Consider the following 17,946-nt stretch of genomic DNA (forward strand, 5'->3'; position numbering starts at 1 on the left):
TCTCGATATGCTGGGTTTGGTACGCGTTCGAGTATTAGCGTACTCAATGGTGCTCATTACTCAGATGAGCATCTCGCGATACTCGAGACAATGGCATCTTCCTCTTCCTGAATGTTTGGCGACTTTTTTCAGCCAATCATCATGCAGGAGAGTCTTTGGGAGCGCGTAGCATCATGTGGAAACCCTACATGTTGATAGCAGTGATTTGCTGGCCAAATTAGATGACTCTGGCATGTAGAAATTAGGCCCCGCGATGCTCGCTTCAGACGCAGGCTGGAAGAGATTAGATAGAGAGCTGCTGTCGGTCAGGGAGAGTGTTAGGCAGGGAATTAGTGTGCGGTTAGGCATACGACACGAACAACCCAACAGTCCTTCTAAGGGCTTCTTTTTTTTTCTACTCTTGGCTGCTGGCTTGGACTTTTAGTGCAGCTAATAGTCAGTTTTGTCCTGTTGCTGACATTCTCTTGGCTGGCAGCACCAGTTACACACATACCCTATACGAGTACCCCCCAAATCTGCTGTCAGTAGTCAATTTGTCCTGTTGCTGACATTCTCTTCGCTGGCTGGGATCTGTAGTTCAGCTACACCTATCCTCACTGTGCATGTTTCCATCATTTTCTGAGGTTTCCAGGTTTTCACGCGACCTTCTCTGTGCAGAGCTTTGGTCCCCTGCAAAAATGCTCATGTTTCCCATTGACTTCAATGGGGTTCGTTACTCGAAATGAGCGCCTGAGCATCTGGAAATATTCGCCTTGAGTATCGAGCACCTGAGCATTTTAGTACTCGTTCATCTCTATTCCTTACTCCATCTCTATTTGTGGACTGTGAGGTTAGCCTATGTTTAGAATATGGAACTTAATCTAAGAATAATTTCCAAAACCATAAAAAGCTTGGAATGATTATGCTTTTGCATGGAAAAAAAAGACTAATGTTTTGTTCAAGTAGGGCTGTTAGATGCAGATATAGCACTTGCTTTATCTTTTTTGCTATTTGCCCTTGAGGAAGGTGATTTCTATGTGAGGGAATAGAATGGATATTTAACTGGCTCATAGGTTAAGGCTATGTTCACACTACGTATGAATCCGTCTGTAGTGCGAACCGCGAATATACGCACGTAGTTTTGAGGTTGATGCGTTTGCTTGAAAGTATACGATATACGCCCGCACAGTGCACACTACGTATGAGCTTACGGCCGGATCGTATACGGCGCTGTGAAAAATGAACAAGACCATTGTTTGAGGACGTAAATGTTGAAACTCACGGCCGTGGATTTCCATGCGGTCCTGTACAAAGTACTTATTTCAGCCAAATTGAACTTGATTTTTCGATCCAAAAGGTTCTGTGTGGTTTACGGGGCTGGGCGAAGATTTCCAAGTAAATGACCTGCCTCAGAACGCTTCGAAACAAGCTAGGCAAGCATAACTGTACTACAGGCGTATGTTCACTGTGCGTACGCATCCGGCCACGTGTACGGCAGCGTAAGACCTGCGTACGGATTCGTACGCAGTGTGAACATAGCCTAAAAAGGTTTGCAATCCCTTTTGTTTTTGCATAGTGTCTTCCACCCATTCATGGATGGGCTTGGGATTCTATCTACTGTATTTTTGCAGGGTGTTTTTCCTAGATGCTACATTCATGTGTGACAATTTCCTGGACCCTATGTCATATATTTTTATGTCCACCCACCCAATGAGTCCCCACTGGGCATCACAGAAAACGTAATTCAGACAATTTTTTGTGAAATCTTGAGCTTGTCTCCATAAGGGTTGTAAGATACTGCATGGTCAATGCTCCTGCAGAGTATGAAAGCGGGTGTCAGTGGGGTAGATGCCCATCTTAAGAACTCCGATTAGGGAGATTTAAGTTCGATGAAGCGTCCTGAGTGTCAGTATACTTAGTGAAAGGTTTGGTTTAATATTGAGCGAGCACACACATGGTTTCTAGTGATGGAAACATAGGGAGCCTCACTAAAGACCTGGTTGTTTTGTAGTCGAGGACAGTGTGCAAATATTTGTAAAATAATGTTATTTAGCCATTGCACATAAATGTTTTGTTTTTTTTTTAGGTGAAGACAGGTTTTAATTGCCATCCCTCTTGTGATATAACTGTTAAGAACTCACCTGCCAGGGCTCCTGCGGCGTCATCTGCTCTCCTGGCTCCGTCGGTCGGCGCTAGGACTCAGCGCCGACGCGGCCGCGCCAGCCGGGTGACGTCACGGAAACCCAACGGCGTCCTTGGTTACCAGGGACGCCGCGGCTCCGAGTCACTCGCGGCGGCCGCCCAGACGCTACAGCTGAACGGCATCATGCTCGGGCTGAGGGGCGGATCGCTTCCCCACTCAGTCCGTAGCATGACAGCTGCTGTGTGTTTGGGATCAGGGGGTCGGGCCAATGATGTGCTGGTCCGGCCCCCTGACCCAGTATAAGTATGATTCACTGACCAGCTCACTTTGCTGGCTATTAGTTGTTTCTGATCCCAGCTCCCCAGTTCCCTGCATTCTGCCCTATCCTTTCTCTATTGTATTGCCTGGATTCTGACCTTTTGCCTGTCCCCTGACTCTCCGTTTGTTTCTGATTTTGTACTGCGTTGCTCGTTCGGTTTCTGACTCGGCTAGTTGACTTTCCGCATTGTGTTTGTCTGTCTGTCTGCGTTTTATGTTGTGCACGTATACAGTATAGGGATTGTCTTCGTGGTTGTCCGCGACCGCTTAGGGTCGACCGAGGCAAGTAGGCAGGTGACAGTGGGTGGGGTCAGATTCAGGGCCCACTGTCTGGTGTCTTATCCCCACCTGCTATTCTTGACAGAATAGCCAGCCACATAATTTTTATACGTCTTCCGAGGATCACCATGGATCCCATTAAGACATTGGTGGAGCAGATGCAAAACCTGAACACGTTGGTACAGGGTCTTGCGGAACGTGTTCAGGAACAGGAGGCTGCTCCACGCCAGGTGACTATGACGACTCCTTCCCCGCCCGAACCACCAGTACAGCTCCCGGAGAAATTTAAGGGAGATAGAAAGGATTTTCGGGCTTTCAAGGAGGGGTGTAAATTATTATTTCGGTTGCATCCACGCTCTTCTGGGGACGAAAGTCAAAAGGTGGGAATTATAATGTCCCTTCTGCAAGGTCCCCCACAAGAATGGGCATTTTCCCTACCTCCCAACGCCATTGAGTTAAGTTCTGTGGACTATTGTTTTTCAGCTCTTGGCCTGTTGTATGACGATCCTGATAGGACCGCAGTGGCTGAGCGCCAATTGACCTCGTTACAACAGGGAAAGAGACCAGTAGAGGACTATTGCGCTGAATTTCGCCAGTGGTGTATTCCATCCGGTTGGAATGACTCTGCACTACGGTATCAGTTCCGTGTAGGTCTTTCCGATCAATTAAAAGATTTATTAGTGGCTTACCCGCCTCCTGAATCTCTAGAAGAGATTATGACCTTAGCGATAAGGGTAGACAGACGCATGCAGGAGAGACGGAGAGAGAGAGAGCAACCACTGGTCCTTATAAGTCCTCACCCTCTGTTTTCCCTCCTCCTAAACCTTCTTCTTCTCTGTCATTACCACAAGAAGAACCTATGCAGATTGGAGCCACGGATGCTAAGACAAGACGCGCCTATCGATTGCAACATAATCTGTGTCTATACTGTGGCAAATCGGGACATCGTATTCGGGAGTGTACCTCCAGAATTGGATCACCGCCGGAAAACTCCAGCGCCTGAGTGACTATCGAGGGGGCCACTCAGGCGCACAGGTACCGCTCGATAAAAAGAATAAATTGATGGTGCCTATTGCACTTTCTTTAGGGGAAAAAAGTATTTCAGGATCAGCCCATATTGATTCTGGGGCATTAGCTAATTTTATTAATTCTGGTTTCTGGTCCAGTCTGGGGGTATGCCCACTTCAGCTTAAGTGCCCGCTGAGTATCACTGGGGCGGATTTTACGCCACTGGCGCAAGGTAAGGTGAGGTATATTACTCCTCACCTCAAGGTAAACATAGGCTCTATTCATTCTGAGTCTCTTGATTTTTTGATTATGGATAATTTGTCATCCGACATTATTTTGGGGTTGCCCTGGTTGGCCCAGCATAACCCAGTGTTTGATTGGCCAAACAGGGAACTCATTCAATGGGGACCGGGATGTGCTTCTCATTGTATTTCTTTGCATCTTACTGAATGTTCTTCCTTGGAAGAGGAGGTCCCAGAATTCTTATGGGATTTTGTTGAATGTATTTGACGAAAAATCAGTGGACGAGTTACCTCCTCATCATCCATACGATTGTGCCATTGATTGCCATTTAATTCCGGAGTCTAAATATCCTAAAGGTCGGATATTCAATTTGTCTAGGCCGGAAAGGGAGGCTATGCGTGAATATATCAAAGATAGTTTACGCAAAGGTCACATTCATCCTTCCTGCTCTCCACTAGGGGCAGGGTTTTTCTTTGTTGGTAAAAAAGATGGTGGTCTACGTCCGTGCATAGACTATCGAGAATTAAATAAAATCACTATAAAGAACCAACATCCTCTTCCGTTAATTCCAGATTTATTTAATCAGATTGTAGGGGCTCAATGGTTCTCTAAGATTGATCTGCGTGGAGCCTATAATCTGATCAGGATAAAGGAAGGGGATGAGTGGAAGACCACCTTTAATACCCCTGAGGGACACTTCGAATATCTTGTGATGCCCTTTGGGCTATGCAACGCGCCTGCAGTATTCCAACATTTTGTCAATGATATTTTTCGTGAATATCTGGGTCGTTTCTTGGTGGTATACTTGGATGATATATTAATTTTCTCCCCTGATTGGTCCTCACACGTATACCATGTTCGTAAGGTTATGGAACTGTTGCGGTTGAATCGATTGTTTGCTAAGTTGTCGAAGTGCCAGTTCGGTGTTCAGGAGGTTTCATTTTTGGGATACAAAGTCACCTCCAATTCTTTTGAGATGGATCCTCTTAAAATATCGGCCATTGAAAAATGGGAGCGCCCCAACAGTCTTAAAGCATTACAAAGATTTTTGGGGTTCGCTAATTATTATAGAAAGTTTATTAAAGGTTTTTCCGTAATTGCCAAACCTCTTACTGACATGACCAGGCAAGGAGCTGATTTGGTAAACTGGACTCCTGAAGCTGTTCTGGCATTCGACAAACTTAAAAAATGTTTTTCTGTCGCTCCGGTGTTGACTCAACCAGATTTCGAACAACCGTTCATTGTTGTGGTGGATGCCTCAGAGGTGGGAGTGGGAGCTGTTCTCTCACAGGGATCGCAGACGCTCACTAATCTCAAACCCATAGCCTATTTTTCTCGGAAGTTCTCTAGAGCTGAATGTAACTATGATATAGGCAATAGAGAACTTCTCGCCATAAAATGGGCTTTTGACGAATGGAGGCATTTTTTAGAAGGAGCTAGACACAAGATTAAGGTTTTGACTGATCACAAGAATCTTGTTTATCTAGATAAAGCTAAACGTCTTACTCCCCGGCAAGCCAGATGGGCTCTCTTTTTCACACAATTTGATTTTGAGATAACCTTCAGGCCTGGCTCCAAGAATGTAAAAGCAGACGCTTTATCACGTAGTTTTGACATCAATAGCACTCACACAAAGAATACTGAAACCATCTTATCCCCCAGGGTGGTGGTAGCCATATTGCAGCCCCATCTGGCTGCCCAAGTAGTAAACTCACAAGCTATGGCTCCTAGGGACACCCCAGAAAACAAACTCTTCGTTCCCCCCAATCTTCGTCTTAAAGTTCTGGAAGAGATTCATTGCTCTGTGTTAGCGGGTCATCCAGGCATTGCTGGAACTAAGTATCTTTTAGCTCGTCATTATTGGTGGCCATCTTGGGCCAGAGATACTAAATTATTTGTGGAAGCATGTGAGACTTGTGCTAGGTCGAAGGTGTCTCGTAGATTGCCAGAGGGACTCCTTCGACCTTTGCCAGTGCCTACTCGACCCTGGACCCATATCTCTATGGACTTCATTAATGACCTACCACTCTCCAAGGGTAAGACAGTGATTTGGGTGGTCATCGATAGATTTTCTAAAATGTGTCACCTTACTCCTCTTAGTAAACTCCCTACTGCACGTAGCTTGGCTTTCCTGTTTATTAATCATATTCTGCGCCTGCATGGGGTTCCCGAATATATTGTTTCTGATAGGGGGGTACAGTTTGTATCTAAATTCTGGAGAGAATTCTGTAGTCGTCTAGGTATATCTTTGTCTTTTTCTTCCGCTTTTCATCCTCAGTCTAACGGACAAACTGAGAGAGTAAACCAGTCATTGGAACAATTTTTGAGATGTTTTGTTGCAGGTTCTCAAGACAGATGGAAGGAATATTTACCTTTAGCTGAGTTCGCCCTAAATAATCGAGAGAATCAATCTCTCAAGATGTCGCCTTTTTTTTGCAACTTCGGATTTAATCCTAGGTACTCCATTCCATTCATGCCGCTGAGTCAATTAACCCATCCGCCGAAAGGATTTACAAAAGACTGTGCACAGTCTGGGCCCAGGCTCTGCAGAACCTGGTTAAAGCCCAAGAAAATTCAAAAAAACAATCAGACAAAAGACGCATATCTGGCCCAGAATACAAGGTGGGGGATAAGGTATGGCTCTCTACCAGAAATCTAAAATTAAGAACCCCATCTAGTAAACTGTCGCCGAAATTCATCGGTCCCTATGTAATTCTTAAGATCATTAATCCTGTCTCTTTTAAGTTACAATTGCCTAAGAGTATGAAGATCCATGATGTGTTCCATAAATCACTGTTAAAAAGATATGTTAATCCGGTGTTGCCATCTGTTCTCCCTGCTCCCTTGGTCATCCAGGGGGAGCTGAAGTACGAGGTGGAGAGAATTCTGGATTCACGTTGGGTCCAGAGGTCTTTGCAGTATCTGGTTCATTGGAGAGGTTTTGGCCCTGAAGAACGCACTTGGGTCGCAAGTAGGGACATGCATGCGCCTTGCCTTGTTCAGCAATATCATTCATGTAACCCTTCCAAGCCGGGTCCTTTTGATAAGGGTCCTGAGGCCCCTCATAAAGGGAGGGGTAATGTTAAGAACTCACCTGCCAGGGCTCCTGCGGCGTCATCTGCTCTCCCGGCTCCGTCGGACGGCGCTAGGACTCAGCGCCAACGCGGCCGCGCCAGCCGGGTGACGTCACGGAAAACCCGACGGCGTCCTTGGTTACCAGGGACGCCGGGGCTCCGAGTCACTCGCGGCGGCCGCCCAGACGCTACAGCTGAACGGCATCATGCTCGGGCTGAGGGGCGGATCGCTTCCCCACTCAGTCCGTAGCATGACAGCTGCTGTGTGTTTGGGATCAGGGGGTCGGGCCAATGATGTGCTGGTCCGGCCCCCTGACCCAGTATAAGTATGATTCACTGACCAGCTCACTTCGCTGGCTATTAGTTGTTTCTGATCCCAGCTCCCCAGTTCCCTGCATTCTGCCCTATCCTTTCTCTATTGTATTGCCTGGATTCTGACCTTTTGCCTGTCCCCTGACTCTCCGTTTGTTTCTGATTTTGTACTGCGTTGCTCGTTCGGTTTCTGACTCGGCTAGTTGACTTTCCGCATTGTGTTTGTCTGTCTGTCTGCGTTTTATGTTGTGCACGTATACAGTATAGGGATTGTCTTTGTGGTTGTCCGCGACCGCTTAGGGTCGACCGAGGCAAGTAGGCAGGTGACAGTGGGTGGGGTCAGATTCAGGGCCCACTGTCTGGTGTCTTATCCCCACCTGCTATTCTTGACAATAACATTTGGAGCATCCATCTAAAATCATGGTTTTAAATAAAGATTCGGTTCAGGGAAGAAAAAGAGTGCTGCACCTCACACCTATGGCTCATACTAGTACCTCTCAGCTGCATAAAAAACATCAGAATTCTGTATGTGAATTGATCAAGCCACACTGCCCCATGTACCGCATGCAGGTATCTGATACACATGGGTCCCTACACTAAGTCCACACTGTGCCAGTCAGCGACCACCACCCCCGCAGGCATGCACAGTCAGTGAAGGGAGGCCAAGGAACGACACTGCAACCCCCATGCTACAGGACCAGACCCAAAAATGCCACACCAAAACCCAGCCAGCACCACCGGCGGGGGAAGCTGCCCCCAAACAGCACAAGTCTGGATAAGGTATTGCACTCACCATAGCTATCAAAGACAGAATGGGACAGACAGGAGGGATTAAAACCATGAACACTCAGGTGTCTCCTGCTAATTGCAGTCATGTGGGTCTCACCAGGAGGAGTGCAAAACACGGAGAAAAGAGAGAAACAAAATACGGTTCAGAGAAGAAAAAGAGTGCTGCACCTCACACCTATGGCTGATACTAGTACCTCTCGGCTGCATAAAAAACATCAGAATTCTGTATGTGAATTGATCAAGCCACACTGCCCCATGTACCGCGTGCAGGTATCTGATACACATGGGTCCCTACACTAAGTCCACACTGTGCCAGTCAGCGACCACCACCCCTGCAGGCGTGCACAGTCAGGGAATAAAGATTACTGTGACCATTACAGAATGTACTGACTTGGTGGTCAGATATCCTGCATGGACTTGCTGTGACTTTTGGTAATTAATAAAGGTATATATCCTATTATATTATGCTTTAATATGATTTGGTTATCTGTGGGTGATATATGGTTGCCCAGCACTTTTTATTTTGTATGCTTATATTTGGATGTACTAAGGCACAAGTGTCAAACCCAGGCACTCCAGATGTTACAAAACTACAATTCTCATCATGCCTGAAAAGCCAAAGCTAAAGCTTTGGCTGTCCAGGCTTGATGGGAATTGTAGTTTTGCAACAGCTGTAGGGCCTGAGTTTGACACCCCTGTACTAAGGGAACACTTGTATGAGCAACACCTCCAAGCATGTTCACAGGAAGAACGGGCAATATGGGTTTCCCCTTTCCTTTACTGAATCCAGTAAAGTTTTGTGATCATTACTTTCTATTATATATATATATATTTATATTTATAATATTTTTTTACAAAATTATTAACTAGTAGAGATGAGAAAAGCAGGCTTTATTAAAGGGGTACAGCGGTGAAAATCGTTTTCTTTCAAATCAGCTGGTTTCAGAAAGTTATATAGATTTGTAATTGACGTCTATTTAAAAATCTCAAGTCTTCCCATACTTATCAGCTGCTGTATGTCTTGCAGTAAGTGATGTGTTCTTTCCAGTCTGACTCTCTACTGACATTTCTGTCCGAGACCGCAACTGTCCAGAGCAGGAGAGGCAGCAGAGAGCACTGTGTCAGACTAGAAAGAACACATCACTTACTGCAAGACATACAGCAGCTGATAAGTATGGGAAGACTTAAGATTCTTAAATAGAAGTCAATTACAAATCTACATAACCTTCTGAAACCAGTTGATCTGAAAGAAAAAGATTTCCGCCGGAGTACCACTTTAAGGTTCATATGAAGCCATACACCATAAGCTGTATTTTTGTTTTCAATGGCGGTATTTTCTCAGGATGTATCCACCCTCTCCACGGAATGGGCAGGCAGAGGGATTCGAAAGCCGATGGTTCGACTTCATACGAACCTTAATGAAGCCCGCTTTGCTTATCTCTATTTACTAAAATTCAATACTGTATCAAAACATACTGTATGCAATATTTAACTTTATATGGAGGCTTCAATGAACAATAGAGACTGTATTCAGTCGCTTGACCATGCTGAATAGGTTAAAGTGAAAGGCTTTCTCTGTCCATCAATAGAATGGGAAAAACTTTGTAGTCGTCATAGCAACAGGCGCGTTGGTTATTGTGAGTCACAGGGGAGCGGAGTATTAACGGGAGAAGATTATCCATGACAAATCTCTATATAGAGAAAGAGCCTGCTGCTTAATATCTGCTGCAGAATTCTCTGGATGACGGAGACGTACAGACTGACAGAACGTCTCCATGCTTTTTGCTGCAGCACCTAATAATCAATCATGGGTGTCCACAAAACACTCTACATAGCAGTATACACGTGTACGTATGTCACAGACCACCAAAGAATCATCCCTCTACTAGGTGTTCCTAATGTCTTGGGAGGCAATAACAAAAATGTCTGTGTGCAAACAATGGAGTGTTTCCAGTATGTGGGAGGCAGCCATGCTATCTGCCTAAAAAATGCTAGTCTATTAAAAGTAGTTTTAATAAATGGTGGTGGTTTGTGCCGACCATTTTCCCAGTAATATCTGAATGTGTGTTTCACTTCTGTAAAAGATATTAGAAAGACATGCCAAAGTAAAACAAGACACAGCGAGGGGGATAGACCCATGTCTGTGAAGCGCATACTTGCCAACAGTCCTGAAAGTTACATTTAGTAAATTTGTAAAATATGTAAATTTTTTAAATTTCCACCCCCAAGTGGCTACTGCTTTTATTCCTGGACAATGTGCAAGGGACTGGGGAGTCCAGTGGAAAGAATTGAGGTCCAAAATGAAACATGCCATATATCTAAGTGTATTCCTCCCTATAAAATAGACTATTTTGATTTTATCATAGTTATAATAATTATTATTGTTATTGGTATTATTAATAAGGAATGCAAAGGATGTCTTTCTTCGCTATGCTCTATTTATTGGTCGTTTCGCTGCTAGAGTTTCTCCCGGAAGAAGCTCTAGCAGCGAAATGTACATTGGGTTGTGGACCCGAGACCCTCCATTTACAGTTTACAGGTCTGTGGCAGGTGGAGTGTGACAGGTTCACTCAGTCTTACAGTCAGCTCTCCTGCCTCTAGTTTGGTTCCATGTCCTTTTCTTCTCCCTTTCGAGTATATTTTACGGGTCTGTCATCTGTTGTAGCACTTGCACTTTATTTGAATTTACCAGTGTTACTGTCTTAACAGGGGGGAATACTGTACTGTGGCAACATCACTATATTGCAGTTACTTGTTTGGAGTTGTGTCTCGGTGTCCTGTTTTTCTGCATTTGTGTGATCATCAATGTCCTGTCCATAACCAAACCTTTATGTCTCACCACACAGACCCTGGTTCAGGTGCCTGTATTGGAGTATGTTTTTGTTATACTTTTTATGTATTAAATTAAGACTTTTCCTACTTTTAAATAGGTAAAACTTATGTTTTATAAATAAACAGGCTTAAGACTCTATTCCGGACCTTTCTTTCCATCTACAAGGCTCAATGTTGGCGTGTGGCTGGGGAACCAATGGAGAGAAGCTACCATCTGTGGGATTACGACTTGGATTAATCCTCCATAAATGTGATGATACTGCGTGGGTCTGATGATACTGCCTGGGTGGTCGGAAACAAGTAATACACTTACAAGTCTCCATCTAACTGCTATCATGGCAGATCTGAGCATGTGTGAGGATTCATTCTGACCTGAATATAACTGCAGTGATACAGGTAGGCTAACTCAGGTCCTGTTTTCAAGCTCTCCATTCCCCCTCCCTCCTTGCTCCTTTGTCATCTCACTCATCTCACGGTATAGAAAATAATTCAACAATTTATTCTGAATATCATAACAGAATGTAAAATCCCTTCACCAGCTCAGGGAATAATATAAGCTGGTCTCAGATGTCAGTGGCGCTGGCACTGCCTGCAGGAGCCGCTATAAATACTCAGAACAGGGCGGCTGGCTGGTCAAGGGATTTCACGGCTGTCAGCCTGATGCTTGTCATGCAGCTTCCTATCAGACAGGGAAAAACACGGAGGCTCAGGAGAGCGTGCCTTGTCTCATACAATGACGTCACAAGACAGCTCTGCAGCAAAAGCCAGCTCCACCATACACTGTGCCACCCTGCAAACACACACCCCTTCTCTGCTCAGTATTTTGGAGAGCATTCGGTACATTCGCATGGAGATCTGTGTATAATTTCACATGTCTCTTATAGGCAGAAAGAAGGCAGGATTACAAGAGCTATACCTGTCTAGTTTTGAAATCTTCCACATTTTTCTGCATAGGTAAAAAATATGTATATTTGCAGCACAGATGTAATGTAAAATATTTAATGATGCTTTATTTACGCCTATGTAATACCGCTACAATAATAAAAATAAACTTAGCTTGTCTATATCATACGGTAGATATTATATTACATGTATAATAAACGTCTCATCCAAAATCATATCAAACCCTTTTGTGCAGGCTGGTACATACCATAGAGGTACAATATACATAAGTTATGCAGGCTCTTGGAGTAAGGGAGTCCAGTCCCCTTAGACACTGGGTGGTAAGAACATCTGCAAGGCTTCCCTTTTTGGAGGAGCTGCATTATTAACAAACAAGGATGATTGCCCCAGGGGTCATAAACCTCTGCCAAATCATGAATATTGAGGCAGCGCTCTAAAGTAGTGTCAATCTGCCGCTCTTCACTCCAGAGTGACCGATGTGGACGGGAAGGCAGGTGGATCGGTGCACTGAGAGCTGTGGTACCGCCTCCAGTGCACCAAACCACCTAATTTACATTAAAACAGGGCATTTAACAGCAACGGTGCTGAGGATGAAAGTAAGTAAATTACCTTCATTGGCATTGTTGTGGTTCTAATTGGCACCAACCCGAGCAGTGTCTTCCCATAGGAAGTAATGTAAATGTGGTTAATTGGCTCCAGCACCCACCAATAATTAATTATAGTACCCATATATTACATTGAAAAGTGCCAAGTTCATCCTTTACTGCATAGTGCACCCCCACCCCAGCACTGTAATGAATGGGAGATGGTGCAATGACTGTACTACTATGTAGTGTATTGTACTGGATCTGCACTCAAGCAGTCTTATACAGTACCGTACTGTATGTGAAGCCTTACTAGTGCTAAACTCACCAGGTATTACCCATGTTCCACGCTCGCAAAAACCTTCCGAACAGTTCGAAATCACATGGGTTTGAACACTCTTACTGTACAAGATTGGGTGCCAAAAAAGTGTTTAAGAACCAAGCAAGAGTTTGAGAACTGAAGCAAACTTTCCTTGAGAATACAGTTTGAGAACTGACCAGTTTGAGTTCCAAGCAGTTTGAGAACCAAAGTACCACTGTACTTTAATTTAATTTTTTTTTTTTTAATAATATTGCCATAACAAACATATAATAATAATATTTATTTCATATTGCCAACAGATTCTGCAGCGCAACATGTTTAAAAAGATTTGTCAAAGAGTCAGAAAGAGCATCAAATCTGCACCATCAAATCTGCTTCAAATCTGCTGCGTTTTTGCTGCGTATCTGCTGTGTATACGGTGTGTGGGTTTGTACCCTTAAAATGTAACTTGAGGGTACAAACCCACACACCGTATACGCAGCTTATTTACTGCTGCGATACGCAGAAAATACGCAGCAAATACGCAACAAATACGCAGCAGATTAGATCTAAATAACTGAACACAGCATCAAATCTGCACCACCAAATCTGCTGCAGATCTGCTGCGTTTTTGCTGCGTATCTGCTGTGTATATGGTGTGTGGGTTTGTACCCTGAAGAAACATTTGACATGTCTCATAGACATGCCCACCATTGTGCATGTTCCTCACTAATCATTAGAAGGAGCCAGGAGAAGCATGTGGCTGAGCATTTTACTAACTGGCTCACTGCTCTCCCTATCTGAGTGCAGGAGACAGCTCCAAATGATAGTGATGCTTTAAAATGCCATTAGTATAGCGAGGTATAAATATAACACTAATATAATTAGGAGGTTCCACAGCAAAGATGTCAACTTACTCTTATTAAATTAGCCTTCTGGGAAGTAGAACGGTAATTAGCCAAATGAATTTTGCATTAAAAGTGTTTTTTCATCTTATAAAATGATGGCATATCGCCGGGATAAGCCATCATTTTATAATCAGTAGGGGTCTGCTTCTGGAATTCCCACCAACTGAGAATAAAGGGGCTGCAATGCTGTCTCCTGGGTGTTACCTGCACAGTGGTGCCCCCTGCTACCTGTTGTGCCAGAAACTGCAGTGACTATTGCATGTATCACTGGTGGATCTTGTGTGATCGTGGGGTCTGACACTTGGCAGCCCTGCTGATCAGCTGTTTGCCAGAGATTAAATGTGTTTGCTGGGTCTGACTGGGTAATCACCACAGCTGTAGAGCTATCTAGCCACAGTGTTAGGGCATATCTCGGGTACAGCTCCTGTGCCCAATCCAACCATATCACCAACCATACATCAGTTCACATTAACCGCAATGTTCCCACAATGTAAAAGTGCAGCCCAGAGCAAGATGCATTTAAAGAGTGACTGACCATAATACAAGCAAATATATGTAACTTTGGAATACATTGCTTCTTTCTACACTAATCGTGCTTCATTCCTCCTCTACTTTCCCTCCCAAAAGTCTCTTGATGGTTCCTTTGTGCAATACATGGGATACATTAAAGAGGCTAGACTCCATCTACTAGCTCAAGGACAACCTAAATTTAGAGATGGTTCCTGCAGAGGAAAAAACTGGTAAATATGCATACATACATATAATGGCCAGAAATAGTGCTACTCCTAAGGTCTACATGGCAGCCCATCCTAAACATTGTCCATAAAAGTTAGTGACAATTTTAGTGTTCCCAGTGTTTTTTTTTAAATATGGTTCAGGATGCCAATGATATTTAATAATGACACCTCTTATTATCATATGGTTACGATTTGAGTACTGCCCTCTTTTAGGCTATGTTCACACACAGTAACATAAAAGCAAAAAAAAAATAAAGAAAAATTAGAATAGAACAGGGACATATTTTAAATCTAATTACATGCAACATTTCAGTTGGTGTACATTTTATAAAAAAAATAAAAAAATCATACAGCCATCCATAAATTGTCTCCCTAAAGAAGAGCATGCCATGTATACATCACTCTGCCTCCTCCATAGTGTAACATTGTGCACTAGCAAGAAGCTCAGGGAGTGGAGAAGGCAAAGTGATGTCGCCATATAACCCATCCAGCCAACACACAGGCCTGCAGGATTGGGGTTGGCGAGCTACCTAATTTAAGGGGGGCGTCAGTCAGGATACTGTATATAAGTGCACATTTTACTGAACAATACAGCTTACAAAAAAGTTAACTTAGAATGGTCAACAACAAACAATATTTCATTTCAAACTAAGGCCTGTATTAGACGGCCCGATCACTTTAGTAAACGAGTGCTGATCTGCTACTTTTTTACTGAGCCTAGTACATGGTTCGATTATAGTGCAGCAAGGGCTGCATGGACATCAATAACAATGTCCGTGCAGCCCTTGCTTTAAAGGTGAAGTTCATACATTACCTCTCCACGCTTCTCTGATGTGACAGGCCACTCAGCCAATCACTGGCCATGGTGGTCCTGTCACAGCCAGTGATTGGCTGAGCAGCGTGTCACTTCAGAGACCAGCTCTGAAGATGTACAGACAGCTGTGGGAAGCAGGGAGAAGCCAGGAAGACACCAGGGAGTGCGGAAAGGTAATGTATGAACTTAATTATTTTATTCACAGATTCATAAACTGTTGGCCGCACATCGCTTATACACCTAGAAATGCATTGTCGGCCGCCAATGATTTCAGGTCAGGACCAGAAGACATGATTAGCCGATGATCGTTATCAGCTGATCTTGTCTTTATTACACAGAGCGTATTAAGTAATAAGGCCCTTAATCTTGCGTTCCCAAAACCATTTTCATGTGTACTTTTGTGGAAATCTTCAAACAGCTTTTGAAGAAGAAAATATTGGAATTTAAAAATGATCAGAATAAACTGTAATTGTTAGGTTTGTTTCGCAGTATGCTCACACATTTTCAAGCTTACTCTTATTATTGCTTAATTGTGCTTCAAATTCAAATGACTCTTAATTTGTATGACTATTTCACATGCAGGTCTGTAACCTATCATCTCACTTGTAGTGACAGCTCTTATGCTGACGGATCACAAGGGATTTTACATGTGTATAAACTCATATTTAAGCCCTGGGGAAACAGAAAATTTGGAATTTTTTTGCAAAATGATTTGGTTTTTAATGTGTTTAATGTTTATCTTTTACAAAATTACAGAAAAAAAAATATAACGAAATTCTAAAACTATATAAGATAATTAGAGCATGACATTCTTTACAGTTAGAGCAGTTACGGTCTAGATTACTTTATAGCCGGCAGCTCTGACCCAGGACTGGCATCAGGGTGATAACATAATCGGTCACATGGTCCTAGGGAAGCATAATCTCTAACAATTCCCTGGTTTTGATCTGAATTGTTCCAGTAACTAATTCACTCTTTTTACAGTTTACACTAGTTTTCGTGAAGAGGCCCCTCTGTGTCCTCATGCTGATATATACTCTACACCACACAGCCAGATGATAGAAGAAGGCATGTTCTGGCTCTACAATATAGTATCTCATGCTAATCTTTTCACCCTTCCTACACCTCAATGAAAACTTCACAAAACTGCAAAATGATCTTCAAGATTCACAGAAAGTGAAATTCTGCTAAGAATAATTACTGCACAATTGCACGTTATTTTTATCTCTGCCTCCTCCACTTTATTATGACAAATATCCCATTACCTCAAGCAAGTGCAATAATGTAACCTATTAACTAGATGTGTGCCAGTTGCTTCAGTGAACATCAAACCCTTTATAAAATATGCATAATGCTAACTTTTTGGTACTACATATAAAACACCCTCCAGGTAAAACCCCCTCAAGAGAGAGAAAGGTTCAGTCTCCGGATGCAATAAGCCTTCTTTACCATGAGAACAGGGAATCTGTGAAACAGTCTACCCCAGGATCTGGTCACAGCAAGAACAGTGGAGGCTTCAAAACTGGCCTTGACAAGTTCTTAGACCAAAATAAAATAAATGCATATGCATAGAATCTATCATCATTCGCCCCTCTACCCTGTATCCATCCCCTCCTTGGTTGAACTTGATGGACATGTCTTTTTTCAGCCATACTTTGTAACTTTGTAAGACAGCACCTTCAGGCTATGTTCACACAATGTTTTTTCAGCTCCGGTTAAAATGCTGTCCGTCATTTTGACTCTAAAATAATGGACATCATTTAGCTGTCTGGTCTCCCCTCAGTGCAATGACGGCTGCTGGTGCATTATTCTAGTTTAGTTACTAATTGGGCTTTGGATGCGGCTTAATTGAAAAATCCATTGAATTTAATAGTAAAAACAGAAATAATAGTGACAATAGAAAAACTGTGTGTGAATAACTAATAAAAAATGTCCGCTGTTTGCAAAATGATGATGGGTGATTTCTTATCCCATCTGACTCTCATTCTGTGCATATGCTATTTTTCTTTTGAGAGGACGCTGTTTGCAAAAGACGTCTAAAAAAGTCTGTTATTCAATACACTGTGTGCCTTGGACGTCTGTCTTTCCATTGGCTTCAATGCATTGCCATTGCAGTCAGTTAAATCGCGGCAAAATGGACATTTTTTAAAATATTGAAAACGGCTGCCTTTTCTCTATTTTTGACGTTGTGTGAACATAGCCTCAATCAGAGGCTGTATATAACAGCCCAAACATATCTGGCCCAATGCTTGGCAAAAAGGTATGAACAACAAATTACAGTGGAGGACCCCTGTATGATCACCTGGATGTTCTGGTGATCATAGGATTTTTTACAATGTATCTAAACAGTTACAAAATAGCTTTATTCTGCTTTTGTAGACACTATAAAAAAGCAAACATGTGACAACATGAACATTTGTGTACAGAAATCTCAGCACTCCGAAAATGATGGCAAAACGTGTTTTTTTTCCTCTTTGCAAACTTCCTGGACCTTTCTCAAGCTATAACTAGTAAGTGAGTAATTCTATAGATAAGGAGAAGTCTATGGCTTGAGAAAGGTCTGGGAGGACCAAAACATTGCCACCTTATGGGCCCTATTCCACCGGACGATTATCGTTCAGATTATCGTTAAATCGTTCGGATCTAAACGATAATCGTTCGCTTGAAACGCAGTTAACGATTAACGGCCGAACAAGAAATCGTTGATCGCTTGGACCTATTT

The sequence above is a fragment of the Dendropsophus ebraccatus genome, chromosome 10, assembly GCF_027789765.1.
Source record: "Dendropsophus ebraccatus isolate aDenEbr1 chromosome 10, aDenEbr1.pat, whole genome shotgun sequence".
In the NCBI taxonomy this organism is placed as follows: Eukaryota; Metazoa; Chordata; class Amphibia; order Anura; family Hylidae; genus Dendropsophus; species Dendropsophus ebraccatus.